At 43.2% G+C, this 15,378-nt stretch overlaps 1 protein-coding gene across 4 annotated transcripts in view; it reads left to right on the top strand.

Moving 5' to 3' along the window:
- The window catches only part of BICRAL (BICRA like chromatin remodeling complex associated protein), a 103,460-nt gene that overhangs the window by 17,941 nt on the left and 70,141 nt on the right, over positions 1-15,378 (top strand). For 2 of the 4 annotated variants that reach the window (XR_004528424.2, XM_073810703.1), the window contains exon 1: positions 3,391-3,838. The gene's annotated coding sequence lies outside the window, so the exon portion shown is untranslated. Of the gene's footprint in view, positions 1-3,389; positions 3,839-15,378 lie in introns of those variants that run through there. The other 2 variants (XM_033864233.2, XM_033864235.2) reach the window with 2 other exon arrangements.

Raw genomic sequence — 15,378 nt, 5'->3', positions numbered from 1 at the left:
GAAGACTTCACATGGTTCAACTCGACACATAACTAAAATGAGGCGATAGAAGATTAGCTGAATATACTGACCTCTCGTTATGTTTCAGGCACCATGCTAAACATTTTATGTGCGCTAGTTCCCGAATCCTTAAAATAACTCTCAGATGTGAGTACTATAATTATCCCGGTTTTATAGATGAGGAAGTTGAAGCTCTGTGGGGTGAAGTGACTTGCCCAGAGCCACACACCTGGTGTGTGACAAAGGTGGAATTTGAACTGTAGTCAGTCTCAGTACACAGCCAGTGCCCTTAAGTCTCAGAATATAAGTACCTCAAGAGGTACAAATAAAAGTAACTACCTTATTTATGCACATTGAGAACTTTTAATTTTTTATGTCACAAACACTGTGTAGAGCACTTACTAACTTATCAGGTATATTTCAGATTTCTGTGATCTGGTCACATCTGGACACATCTGGTCATGCATATCACCACTTAATCTCCAGCATTTGCATTCTCCCCCTCTGAGAACAGCCAACCAACCAAGGGGAACATTTGGAGGAAGAACACAGAAAAAGAGGAACATTTCCACTTTTACTTGTTATGTGGACATTGGACCTTTTTATTTAGAGGCCCAAACACATGCTAGAATGTATCAATTATGATTACAACTTTTTTTTTTCTCCTGTGTCCAGTTGCCCTTCTTTCTAGGTCACATACACAGACGAGCATCATAGGAGTGAACATTTAATTGTACATAATTAAATTGTAGGCAATACAATTAAAGTCTTTTGCATATAGTCAAGCCATTTTAAGAACTTTCCTCTTTAGAAGTTTCCTAATCTTACATTCAGATACCAAAATCCTGTCTATATAAATCATAACTTAAAATTTTATGTACAAAGGGATATCCCGTTTTTAAAATGTTACATTTTTTTATTTGCATGCAAAAAAATTTAAGAAGTTGTTTTTTATTATTAAATGATATTGATTTTCATGTTACCTGGTGAATCTGAGATTCTCCCCACTGCTGTCCCAATATTTTTTAACCCCCCCCTGAAATATTTTAAATTACCTTTGACAACTGGCATTCTCAAAGTAGGTCTTCCCCAATTAGAGGGTGGTCCCCTCTGCCTATACCACACCACTGAACTTGGTTTATATTGAAACATCAAGGACTGCTTGTTCCTAGGATCCTTTTTGGGCCTTGAAGAGAGGGTGAGTTGAGGAGTCAACCATGCCTGGGTTCCCCCAGCCCTTATTAGACTGATGACCTCAGGCAAATTACAGAAACCACTGGGAGACTCATCTGCAAAAATCTGGATAATTAAACATTATTCTATCGGTTTGTGTTAAGGTTCATGCAATAATGTATAAGATAAGAATAAAGTATATAGAATAATGCCTGGCAGCACTTAGTAGGCCCTCAATAAGTGTTAGTGCTCTTATATTTGGGCATTCATGAAAAAGCCTGCCATGCCCTATCCTCTTCCTGAATTCACCTCTTTGTTAGGTGATCTCTTAAAAGTCAGATTTGTGTTTCTTAGGGGTCTTGGCCTACTTGGGAGAACAGCTTTCTGAAATCCATTAATATTTCATTGGAGCTGTGGAGCAACAACTGTAAAACTTGCTTGGTGGGCCCTAATTGCAATGAATAATCTATGGACTCTTTTGAAATGTAATTCTTCAAAATGTGTATTATAATTAAAATCCAGCCAATCCAAAGGCACTTTAAAACAGGTTTTAAAATTTCCCAAGCCAATTAGAAAACTGGTTGGTCCAACTGTCAAGTGTAGAGAAATATGCAAATTTATGCAAAGACTACTGTTCCAGGAAGACCTTGGTTGAATGTGAACACAACACACATCTGAGAAAACACCTCCATGATACTATGTGATACTAAATCACTGACTGTATTTATTGAGGTAGGTCTAAATACAAAGCACACATTGTGAGTGACAGAGTGGCAGTTACTAGAACAAGATATGTTTTGTTTTTTAAAAAGATCTTCTATCTTAAATATGACAACATTGTATGCCAACCTTGACATACTTACCTTGTGCAATAAAATAGCATAGTTACAGTATCCTTCTAAAAGCAAACAAGGTGTGCTACCATTATGTTTTTTAATGCTAAGGGGATATTATTATATTAGAAACTAACGAATTCTACTTAAGTAATTTAAATCTAGGGATAATTGTATTTAGAACTCAACAAATATCTGGGGGATATGGGTTTGAGATTTCCTGTTTATCAGCAGGACCCCATTGCTATATGCATTACAAACTAATTTAAAATAATTTTAGAGGGCTTCCCTGGTGGCGCAGTGGTTGAGGGTCCGCCTGCTCGATGCAGGGGACACGGGTTCGTGCCCCGGTCCGGGATGATCCCACATGCCGCGGAGCGGCTGGGCCCGTGAGCCATGGCCGCTGAGCCTGCGTGTCCGGAGCCTATGCTCCGCAACGGGAGAGGCCACAACAGTGAGAGGCCCGCGTACCGCAAAATAAATAAATAAATAAATAAAAATAATTTTAGAGTTTTTCTGGGGCTTACATATGTATTTCTTAAAATCTGAATCACATTTTTGTTCACTTTATCTTTTACCTTGATGTTTATTTAAAATAAAAGGCAACAAAACCCCCACTATATTTTTGTGGGCATTTACAGGAAAAGTAAATGTAATTAACCTAAACCACAAAGGCACCCACTCCCAATCCACAGTCATAATTAACATTTATTTAAATGCTCTGGATGCTGGATGGTTTATGGAAACGTCTCAGTTTGAGATTTGATATTAAAAATGGGTGGTAATTATACTTGGACTACAGAATGTTAAAAGGTTGGGTAGCTCTCTCTTTCTCTTTTTTAACCTATTCTATTTCACTGGATGTTTGGGAAGCTCTCTTTTTAAGACTGGGGATCACGTCATGAAAATTCTACAAATGTGGCCGTACAATTATCTGCAATAAAGAGAAAGCAGTGGGAACTGTATGTTTTGAGAGTGACTTACTTAGCTCCTCACCTTCATCTTGGCTGCTAAAGTTTTTTTGTTGTTGTTTTTGTTTTAATGTTAATATACAGGTTTACAGATAAGGTTTCACTGCATTTTGGAATGGAAAGAGGGTGTTGCAAAGGAAAGCTTAGACTTAAAAGTTGGAATGAATCAGTTATTTGCCAAATAACTAAGTTAAAAGTTATGTTTTCGTTTTTGTGTTTTTTTTTTTTAAAGCATATGCAAAAAGTATGTACTGGGACATGTTCCAGTTAGAGTTCTAAACAAATATTGTTTTTTGTTTTTAACCCCCCCCATCGGCGTCCCCCCCCCAGCTAAAACTGGTGTGTGTGTGTGTGTGTGTGTGTGTGTGTGTGTGTGCGCGCGCGTAGGGCGCCTGCGGAGAATAGCACGCATCTTGTAGATCTTCAAAAAAAAAAAAAAAAGCCAATAACCCTGTTTCTTGACTAAACCACGGCATTTCTTGAAGTTAAAAAGAATCCCAAAGGAAACAGGAATTATCAGCTTTGGAGCTTGATTTTTCTAAAAAAAAAAAAAAAAATTTAATTGAAAAAATCCTAATCTTCACATTTTTTGCTAGGCGAGAACCGAAGTTTGGAGGTAGACGAGGAGGCGAGCGGTTTGCCCGGGCGCAGAGCATGAAGGCCGGGCGGGCGCGGGGAGCGGGCGCCCGCCGCCCGGCGCGGGGGTGAGCAAGAGAGAGAGCGGAGCGCGTGTGGCCGGCGCCGCTCGGCCGGGAGCTCCCGCGCCCGCGCCCCGCGCCCCGCGCCCGCCGCCGCCGCCGCCGCCGCCCCTGGTGCGATGGCGCAGAAACCCCGTTGACAAGGCACTGCTTTTTCATGACGGTGAGTTTCCCTTTGAGTGTATTATAATTTTGTGATAAAAATTTCAAGGAGAAAAAAAAAAACACACACAACCTCCTTCCTCTGCCTCTTTCCTTCGGGGAGGGGAAAAGCGAGGGGGGGAGCTGGAGATATATCTCCAGACAGAAAAGAAAGAGGAGCAAATTAAACACCGAGTTGCCAAAACCAGGATATTAGGTTTCAGCCCAGAGAGCTATTGGCTAAGGCTGTGTTTTTTTTTTTGGGGGGGGGGTGGGTTTGTGGGTGGGTGATGGTGGTGGTGGGTGGATGTTTAATGGACACGGAGAAAAGGGGAATCGAGTGTTTATGCCTTTCCCAGCGATGCCCGGGCCCCGGGAAGACCAAGTTCAGTGTCTCGGGCGAGGGCGCGGGCGGGCAGGGGGCGGCGGGGCTGGGATGGGGGCGCCTAGGCGGGGTGGGGGCCCCGGCGCCTTTTTTTTTTTTTTTTTCTTTTCCGCGGATGCAAATTTCTGGAGCGGGGAGAGGGAGAGCCTGGGAAGGGGGATGGCGTGGCTGTTGGTGGTGGGGAGGAGAGGGGAGGGAAGCCGTTTAATGACTCATTGATTGAGCCGGTTTAAAATTAGTTGTGTGCGCGAGTGCGAGTGTGTTTTCCGCCCCCCACCCCCACCCCCCGGAGCCGCCGGGAGCCGGGAAGGAGGGAGCGGGGCTCGGCGAGGGGAGGACGGCGCGGCGGGGCCGTGAGCAGGGGCAGGGAGGGCCAGGAGTGACGGCGAGCGAGGAAGAAAAATAAGCTTTTCCAATCTCCTCCCCTCGGTTTTCCCCCCCTCGTTTCTTCTCTCTCTCGGAAGCTCTTGGGTGTGAATCGCATTTTCTTTCTTCTCGGCAAAATGGACCCCGCGTCTCGAGAGGGGGAGGGGAGCGGGTGGGAGGGAGGCGGCGGCTGCACGGGGTTTATTTTTCATCCTGGCTTCCTCCTTCCCGCTGCTTGTGCGGGCGGCCGCGGCTGGGAGAGCTCGGGGCCTGTCAGCCTCCCCGGCCCGGTCCGGCCCGGTTCTCGGAGCGCGCCTGCCGGCAGGACTGGCCCTTCCCCGTCGCTTCGCTGCCTGGGTCCAAAGCACCGCAGACGACCCGCGGCCTGGCCCGGATGAGCCCTTGTGCCGCGCGGAGGACCCTCGGCCCAGCCAGGCGCCTCCTGCGGGGCCTGTGCGGCCGGTCCGAAGACACGAGAGGCTCGGTGGCACTCTTTTGGCCGACAGTGCGCGGGCCCGACGCGGCTCGCGCCCCGGATCGTCCCGGACGCAGGATCTTGCGGGGGTTGTGCGGGTCGGGGTGGGGGGGTGGTAGCTGGAAGGCGCTAAGATGGCGCTGGGCCTGGCCTGTCGCCAAGGCTGGTGGCGCAGTTGCTCCGCGGGCGCCATCTTACCTGGCGGCGCGGGCGGCGCCCTTCGGGGACGCTTTGCCGACCCCAGCGCTGGGCGGTCCGGGGCGTGGGGGCTACGCTCCGGGGGCCGAAATCTGTACTTGGGCCCGGGGCCGAGTAGCCTGGTCCTTCCCAGTGCCCCCAGACCCGAAAGGCGAGGCAGCCGGCTCGGAGCGGGAAGGGGCTGGGGCCGGCGGCATCTTGTTCCTTTTACCACTTGCGTTGAGGAAGGAAGTGGGCTGAGGGTCGGGCCTTGCAGCCGAGGGGTTCCCTCCCTGAACCCGCAGCCCCCTCCGCCCCCGCCCCAGTCAAAATTGGAGGTGAGGGCTTCCCGTCGTCTTCCTACGGCTTGAACCTGGACGGCTTTGCTTTCCCTGGCCCGGCTTCGGGCAGGGCATGGAGGCTTTTCGTTCATCCTCTTCCACTTCATTTTGAGAGTAAAGTCGAGCCAGGTTACAAAATTGCAGACAAAAGAGTCGAGGACAGTGTCTGCCTGCCTTCTAGTAGCGTGGTTCTGTATAGGTACCCTATGTTAGTTTTTTTAGTTGGTTGTCTTATCACAACCCTGGAGAGACTTTCCTCTAGTTGTCAAATTGTGGGAAGCTGATGGGTTCCAGTGACTTGAAACTTCTTTTTGGCTTTCATATCCCCTATTCCAAATGGTAGTAAATTACGATAGTTTCTTAGAACTCTGATCTGAAAAATTAAACTCGCCTTGAAACACCCCGGAGACTTTTTTCCTTTTCCTTTCTAAAAACAAAAACAAAACAAACAAAAAAGCACTGTGTTTTGGTTCATCTCTTTCTGATCATACAAGACTTCTCAGTTCCCCCACTCATTAAAGTGTTTCCTTAGAAGCATTCATATAAGTATTTATCTGTCCTGTAGTAGCTGTTTATCAAAGTGTGTGTGGGTTTTAACTTTGTTTTCAATTGTTACTGAAAAGATTATTGGGAGGAGGAAAAACATCGGTAAAGCTCTGATCTCTCTAGGAGCCCACCGAGATGGAAAGTAAATAGTTAATTTCTGGTGGATAAAAGTAACATAGTGGCACTATTAGGTGTGTGCTTGTGTTTACAAATACTATAGTGGATGTTTTAGGCCCTATAAGACCTACCATGTGTTGAACACTGTTGTATGCCAGGAATTGTATATATTTACCAGGGGAGGAACTAAAAATGTTTGCCAAGATATTCGAATTGTTCAAGGTCTCGGAAGTTTTAAGTGGTAGAATTGACAGTGGATCCCAAAAGCCATGTTCCTGGCTCTGTATCTGTGGTTTCCAAATCTGAGCATCAGAATCAACTGGGGAGATGTTTTAAAATACAGATTTGTAACATCCATTTGTCAGGGACAGTTGAGGTTTTTTCAAAAGGTCTAATGTGTTAGGCAGTCTCAGTTTTAAGATTCCTGCTTTCAACTTCTCAATGCCCCTAACTCCCTCCAGTTTTGAAATTCTGGCTCATCCAGGATCCCCTGAATATGTAGGATTCTGTGTTATTCCAAAGCTCTCCAGGTGATTCCATTGTGACACAGATACACATTCAAAACATCGCTGTACTACACTATGGACCGTGCTGCTGGCTCTCTTGAATTGGAACATGAGACGAGGTCTATATCATTTTGAGTTTCAGCACAGTTTTTTTCTGATTTTTGTTTTTGCGGTACGCGGGCCTCTCGCTGTTGTGGCCTCTCCCGTTGCGGAGCACAGGCTCCGGACGCGCAGGCTCAGCGGCCATGGCTCACGGGCCCAGCCGCTCCGCGGCATGTGGGATGTGGGATCTTCCTGGACCGGGGCATGAACCCGTGTCCCCTGCATCGGCAGGCGGACTCTCAACCACTGCGCCACCAGGGAAGCCCTCAGCACAGTTTTATTGCTCACATTATTTTTATTTTTCTCCTCCGCCATTTATCAAATCGTTGAAATGATTTTCTTACAGAAAGAAAACTTAAGTATTGCAAGCCTTTAAAATCTTAGCATATATTTTAAAGTAGATAATTTCATTCTATTACAAGTTACATAACATACTGGCTTCTAGGTCTAGCCGGGCCATCTAGTTTAGTCAAGACAGCTATGCAACAAAAATATTGATAGAATTGAATCTAGGGTTGATACAGAATTTAGGAATAGGGTAGGAAATACCCTGAAATAAAAACCTAGAGATAAATCCTTGAAAGGAAGGGTTCTTTCTGATTTTGAATTGGAAAGGTATTTTTTTGGGGTTTTGGGAAGTAGGATGGGAAAGTTATTCTAAACATGAGACTTGATAAGAACAGAGTATGCATTAAAGAAACAGAAGGTCAGGAAGAAACATCCAGAGCAGGTAATGAATAGCCAACCAGACCAAAATGAGAACCGAGTCAGTGAGGAAATCATTAACTTCTCTAGAGCAAGGACTACGTATTCTAGTTATTTTGTGCTTTTCTTTCCTTATTCTAAAATTCTAAGATTTTCTTTATTCTAAAGTGTTTAGTGATTGCTAGGGGGAATGGTTGGAAACTTTGATTTTTGATGCAGATGTCAAAATTATATTATCTTTGTGTATATCCACGTTCCTCTGTCCTTCTACATTTTGAAAAGTTTTATAAGGGGCAAACTGTTGGATACCTGTGTGCAGTCTGTGTCCAGTCTAGACTAGTGAGTGGGTGGAGTCCTAGTATTTGTGTCATGTGGTTTTTCTCCCCTTGTTTTTCATGGTAAATGCCAGAGTAATTATTTTCTTTGACTAAAATCCAATAAAGCTTGAAAGGAGGGGAAATCTAAAATAAACCTGCTCAGAGGGAAAGAGTAGCTTCTTTATTTTAAAGTAGCCTTTAGTGAAATTCAAGACAGACAAGATCTCTGCCCTCATGGACTTTATAGTATAGTGGGAAAAACAGGAAATAAGTAAACACAAACAAGATAATTACAGGTTAAGAAAATTTATAAGAAGTTAGTAAGCTGTTGGGTCTAAAAGAGTGTGTTGTAGGGAATGACTGTTTTGGCTAGTAAGAGTCAAGGAGTGTCCCTTTTGAAAAGGTGACATTTGAGCTGAGACTTGACACATGAGCATGTGCTAGCCATGTGAAAAGCTGGGGAGACATTCTTGGCCTGGGAACAAGTGCAAAGACCTTTAGAGGGTCTTTGCACCCAGAGGGTGCGGGTGTTAGAAAAGAGAAAAGCAGGAGGAGAATGCAGTGACCTAGAGAGAGAGAGTGCAGGGCCTCTTATATTAGGGCTTGTGGGAGTTTTGAGATTTTAATGAAAATGAGAAGCTATTGTAGGACTTTAATTAGGACAGTGATATGTTTTTGTTTTTAAATATCACTGGCTGCTCTGTGGTGCAAGAGAGGAAGCAGAGAGGGCAGTTAGGGGACTATTGCAATGGTCAGCTCAAGGCTGATAGTATCTTAGACAAGTACAGTGGCAGTGGAGATGGAGCAGAGTAGATGGTGGGTTTCAGATATGTTTTGGAGGTTGAATCAGGAGTATTTTCTTCATGGGTTGGCTGTGGAGAGAGAAGGAGGAATCAAGGATGCCTTCAGATTCCTGGCCTAAGCTTTGGTGGCTGGTGGTGCCAATTGCTTGTAGAGAAGACTAGGAGAGGGAGAGGTGTGAGGGGTGGGTTCTATGTGGAACCTTTTAGGTTTTTGAAAAACTTGTGAGACATCCAAGTGGAAAGTCGAGTAGGCAGTGAATATTCAAGTTGAGCTGAGTGGAGTGGACATAAATTTTGGGAGTCACTATCATAGAGATAGTATGTCGTGGAACTGGTTGAGATCATTTGTGATCATGGAAGACTTAAGATCAAGCCCTTAAAGTTCCAGTGTGTAAAGGTTGGGTAAAGTAGACCGAGAAGGTTAAGCATTAAAGCAGGAGAGCGAATTATCCCTTTCAAGAAAAGAAGGACTGGTCTGCTCTGCCAAATACTGTTGAGAAGTTAAACAGTGAGGATAGAGAAATTCCACTTGGATTTGGCTCTCTTGACAAGTAGTTTCAGTGGCACATGAGGATGGAAGCCAGGTTGGAATGCATTGAGAGAATGGGAGTGAAGTGAATGTAAACTGCTTGTTGGGGAAGTTTTCCCGTAAAGCGAGGACAAACTGCGCAGCAGTGGTTGGAGAGGTGTGATCAAGGAAGCGCATTTTAAGAAATGATGGGAAATAGAAGAGCATTTTCAAGTAGGCTAGCGAGAATATCTAATAGGGAGAGACTAATGCAGAAGAGAAATAGGACTACCAAAGGAGCAAAATTCTTTCTTTATTTATTTGTTGGCCTCGCTGTGCGGCTTGTGGGATCTTAGTTCCCCAACCAGGGGTTGAACCCAGGCCCCAGCAGTGAAAACGCCGAGTCCTAACCACTGGACCACCAGGGAATTCCTGCCAAAGGAGCAAAATTCTTCAGAAGGAGAAAAGGAATTCAAAACACAAGAAGAGGGTTTCCCTTTGGTGGGGGCAAGATGACTTGCAGTCATCTTGCAGTGTAGCAGGAGAGAAGGCAAAAAATTGGCACAAGTGCAAGGAGGTTTAGGAATTGGAGATAGAATATAGGGCTCTCTGTTCTGGTGGCTTCTGTTTTCTCAGTGAAGTCTGAGGCAGGGCCAGCAACCTAAAGTAAAGGAGGAAAGGGTGTGGATGGTTTGAGATGAGGAGGACACCTCACCTTGGACAGCAGGAAGTGAACTCACTGAGACACCAGATAGGGTGGCTGGGCATTATTGAGTGGCTGGAGGTAGGGGGTAGGTCTGAATTTAAGGTGAAACCAATCGACCCAGTTAGTTGTGTGGTTTTCTGCCACCAACGTTCAGCTATAACAAGGGAAGCAAAAGCAGCCAGGTGATCAGTTCAACCGAGATTGGCGTTTGGCCCCCCAGGTGTGATAGGAAGAGAGGAGCTAGGGAATTGAGGGTGGTTGCAAGGGTGTGATTAGTGATGAACCTTGAGATGTTATTTGGGTAGGAAAGCAAGAGAGGATAATGAGGGTGGGGGGCGAAGAATTTAACCATGAAAATCAGTTTTGGTTAATAAAAAGTGACTTAATGGGTAGAAAATTTCAGCCGGGGATGATGAAAAAGTTCTGGAGCTGGATAGTGACAACAGTTGTACAACAATGTGAATGTACTTAAAGCTAATGAACCGTACACTTAAATGGTGAATCTTATGTATGTTTTACCACAATTTAAAAAAATGCATTCGGGAGTTGCCTGGCAGAGCAGTGGTTAGGACTCCGTGCTCTCGCTGAGGAGGGCCCGGGTTCAATCCCTGGTCGGTGAACTAACATCCCACAAGCCACATGGCACAGCCAGAAAAAAGAAAGAAAAAGAATTAACATTTAAAGGTTTGTGGCAGGTACAGATGTTACTTGCACACTGCCTTGGACTATTTGCAAAGTACTATGTTTTCTATGGAAGAAAGGTTTAGAAAGCATATCTCAAATTATTGAGGCTAAAGAGACAGTATCCCCTCTTATCATGGTCCCAAACTTGAGTAGGCATAACAGTCACCTGTAGACACAGAGGTTCTGGCGTAGGACCATGAAATCTTATGTTTCCCTGTTCCCGCACTTATTCTAAGCCTTTAGCATAGCATTTAAAACAAGCTGGGCACTTAGTAACCATTTTCTGGCTAAATACTTAGACAACCCAGGTTAGAGTAGAATGGTGGGAACCAAAGAAAAAAACATTTTTGAGATAGGTAGAAATCAGCAAGGCCTTATAGTACATTGTGATCTCTGTGGGTAAGAGGAAAATCAGATTAAAGGGAGAGAAACAGGGAAAGTCATTTTTTTTAAATTCCGATAATACCAAGTGGAACTTTGTAGCACTCTCCCTAACCTCCCTTTCTCTATTCTTTCCTCAGACTGCTGTCATTCTTTTCATAAGGTTCCTCTGTTCCCCAAATGGCCTACAGAATAAGTAACAGTAAAGTAAAATTAGAGAAGAGGAGAGCAGGGTAGATGATAGGATTCAAAATAGAGGTCTGGGGCTTCCCTGGTGGCGCAGTGGTTGAGAGTCCGCCTGCCGATGCAGGGGACTCGGGTTCGTGCCCCGGTCCGAGAGGATCCCACGTGCCGCGGAGCGGCTGGGCCTGCGCGTCCAGAGCCTGTGCTCCGCGGCGGGAAAGGCCACAGCGGAGAGAGGCCCGCGTACTGCAAAAAAACAAAACAAAACAAAATAGAGGTCTGTGGTCTTTCCTGGGAAGATAGCAAGGTCATTTGTCAGGGGCAGAGGCAAAAGGTTTTGAGTTTGAGGGGAGTAAATTTGTGGAATGTGTCAGATGTGGGGAAGGTGGATGAAAGGAATGGTACTTAGCTGCAGTGAGGCAACATGAATTAAGCAACATACCAGTTCCATCTGCATGGCATGGTTCTCTCGTGATCAATAATGTTCTAGGGTAGAAGTGGAAAATACAGTGGGTGAGGGGGCTAGCAGAAAGCGGGGGGGTGGGGGGGTGGATGTTAAATGAATGTGAAGTGGGAGAGCTGACAGAGAAGGAAGGAGGTGTGGACTTGAAAGCCCTAAGAGGGAAACCTTGTAAGTGGTACCTCGCTGAATGGAGATGGGCCCAGGAGGCGGCTCTGCTGGGGTGGCTTGCCCACGTGTAGTGCAGTTCACAAGTGCTCAGGGCTGGCAACATACCCAGTTTGGGAACGTGGAAGAAAGAGGTCTTGGGGAGAGGCAGCCTGATCTTTTTTCCCCCTTACCTCATATGTGCTTCCGCTCAGGAAAAGATCCTGAGACCTCACTGTACCAGATCTGAAACCCAGGTTCCCCTTCCCTGTAATCCTAATCAACTTTATATAGTTGTTATTTAATTATAAATTTCTTTTTAATAAAGTTGGAAAATTGAACATTTTCTGTTTTTGTGGGTTCTTTGGCTTATCTTGCAAACACATTGAACATTCATATTACCTGAAATAAAAATCCTAAATGTGAGGGAATGAGGTATGAACGGTATTGCCTTTCTAGGAAAGGCTTATTTCAGTTCATCTGAAATCCAGGGTGCTTCCTTGTAGCATCAGAAATTAAACATGTGTCACAGGTGTCCCAACCTGTGACTGTAACATTTTCACAAGAAAGAAAATGGGGGAAAGGAGAAAGAATATTGTTAAACCTTAACATTATTTCGGGCCCTGACGGGTGTTTAGTATTATTAAATTCTGACAACACCCTGTAGGTAGGTTTGTTCCATTTTATAGGTAATGAAACTGAGGTTTAGAAATGATAAATAACTTGCCCAAGGTTACATTACTAAGCGGTAGAGCTGGGATTTGAATATATACTGCATGTCCATGCACGATACATTTTGCCCTTAGTATTAAGCCCATGTATAAGATTTTATCTATAAATGACTGCCTACTAGTTAAACATTTTGAGGTTTTAAAATTAAAATTGGATGACCTTTGTTTCAATAGGACGAATAGGGAAAAGTACTGTTTTATTGATAAATAAAAGTGGTGATCAAAAAACCCAGAATCTTAACCCAGAATCTTATGTCGATAGTCAAATTTTAGGTCAGAGCAGTTATTCTGCTCCTTCTGCAGATAATTCAGTTTTTTATTTGCATAGTGTGGTGAGTCAGACATGCATAGGATTGCTCCCAAGCTCTATACTTGGGAGCAATCAGGGATTATGAATCATATCTTTCACTTAGCAAAAATCCTAATTGGAAAAAAGAACACTTAGAACCTTAATTAAACATGATATGGTACAGCTCAAGTTGTTCCCTTGCTTGGAATGTTGTCAGTGTAATCAAAGTACAGATTTGGATGTAAAACGTACAAAGTGTGATTCGCTTTAAGGAAACATTCTTTTAAAGAGGCCATACTGTAGGTTGAATATAAGGCCAGTAAAATAACGTGTCAGAAGGATTTTTTCCTCTTCTTTTTGACCCTATGAGAAAGCTGAGCCCTGATGGACAACAGTAATAAAAGATGATGAAACATTCTTACTGTGGATTTTTTAGTTCACTGGGGCTGACCTACAGCTCTTGATCATTAAGTTGGTCCCTGAACAGTCTGAGGTAGTGCATGAGTTCATGCAAGGCTGCCAGAGCTAACCTGAATTTTCCTTCTTTCCCAGTGAGAACCAGCCCTCTCACTATTACTAGTGGTAAGCCTAATTTGGGGAGATGAAGAATTTCATTATCTTGTGGTAAATGTCATATGGGAGAGACTTTCAAAATTTGTTATGTAGACTAAATATTTTGAACATAACTAAGGAATGTTAAGACTGCTGTTGTATGTATTAAAATCACCCATCTTTAACAGTTGCTTGCAGTGATTTCAGATTTTTATTGTAATTTTTTAAAAAAGATAATCAGTTTATTTATCCGATTTCTTGGTTTTTATTGTACAGTTGGTATTCAGCTCTCCTTCGAATAATATTTTACAGTGTTAGGGCCACCACCATCAGTTGATTTTTTTTTTTTTTTTTTTTTTTTTTGAGGTACGCGGGCCCCTCACTGTTGTGGCCTCTCCCGTTGCGGAGCACAGGCTCCGGACGCACAGGCTCAGCGGCCATGGCTCACGGGCCCAGCCGCTCCGTGGCATGTGGGATCTTCCCAGACCGGGGCACGAAACTGTGTCCCCTGCATCGGCAGGGGGACTCTCAACCACTGTGCCACCAGGGAAGCCCCATCATTTGATTTTTAGCAATAATTTTTAAAGCCCTAAGCATTTCCCCTGAATTAAAAAAAAAAAAAATGCCATAGTTGTTGAATGTTTAGCTTTAGTGTAATATACACGAAAGTTTTATGAATATAAAATAACAGGATAGTTTATAATTATTTTCAGTAGTCATTTCTCAATAAGTAGTAGAGCTGGAGAAACCTGGATGCCATATTGAGAGATTAAATTTAAAATCTTTATATCTGTGTTTGGCAAACAAAGGTATTACATACAAAATTTAAATTACTGTCAAAGAAAGTTTTCTAGAGCAAAGTTTAGTTTTTTAAACTGGACCTAACCTGCGAAGTAGAAAAATAGATTTTTTTTTAATGTGGAGAAATGTCTTCAGATTTAGAAATAACTCATTCCATGTGTAGAGACTGTTATCCACACACACAAAAAAAATCAGATTATTTTCTCCTGATTACTGAGAGTAAAAGTTTTCGATTGTGTGGTTTTAACTTGGAAGTATTTCTCCTAGGATTTAAAATAAAAATGAATGCTGCTACATTTAGATTTTTTAACTCTGATACTTCCTAGAAGTGCAAAGAAATATATTTAGGAATAGGAAGTAAGAATAAACTGACCTATTTGTATTCTGATTCTCCAGATCTGTGAGAATCAGGATTGGAAAGATCATGAGAGTCCAGCCCCTTTTCTCTAGGTGTGATCATACTTAAAAGATGTAGATTTACACCTAGAGATGTTTGGAGCTACCTCTATCCATAAACCTCAGGATCGCTTGCTTGCTTATTTATTTATTTTAGTTTTTTTTTTTTCACTTTACTGGTCTAATTTACAAGGTAAAGAATAACTGATTTCTTTTTTTTTTTTTGAGCTCACTTCTCCCTCGAGCTACTGCCCTAATTCTTTGCTCCTCTAGCTTTGTTGGGGTTTTTTTTTCCCAAAGTTTTAAAACTATTTTACTTGTTTCTCTTCATTAGTCTGATTTTTATGTCACATGTATACTTAGAATTATTTTCTGTTACAGCATATATTACGTAGGTAAAACAATCTGAAAGTAAATGTCCAAAGAGAATAATCAAAGAAAAATGAAATTTGGTGAACTGTGTTTGAAAAAGAGGAGTGGAGAGGGCCTTAACTTACCTAGAAGTGTAAAATGGACGTTGTGCCATGTGAAAACCTGTGCATACCAGAGAAGATTTCCTTATCTTTTTAATATATCTTATGAGTACCATATTATTACTGTACATTCTTTTTTCATTTGCACTGTCATGTTAAGGTTCTAAGGTTAAATGAGGTAAATAATCAATTAAGAAATCACCATAAGTCTTGCAGGGGTCTGTTTACATGTCTTCCCCACCAATACTCACAAAGAGAATAGTGCATGTGCTATAGTCAAGATGACTGAAAAGATCTGCATCTAATGTTAAAAAGTTGTCTAAACGGTTTTTCAGAAATGTGCACATTGGATATGCAGCACAAAATGAACAATATAGAGACATGTGTTAAAGTTTTCATGTAAACGAATAC

The sequence above is a fragment of the Tursiops truncatus genome, chromosome 10 (assembly GCF_011762595.2).
Source record: "Tursiops truncatus isolate mTurTru1 chromosome 10, mTurTru1.mat.Y, whole genome shotgun sequence".
Classification (NCBI taxonomy): domain Eukaryota; kingdom Metazoa; phylum Chordata; class Mammalia; order Artiodactyla; family Delphinidae; genus Tursiops; species Tursiops truncatus.
Note: the sequence above shows the minus strand (reverse complement) of the source record. Positions and strands in the feature narration are given on the sequence as shown.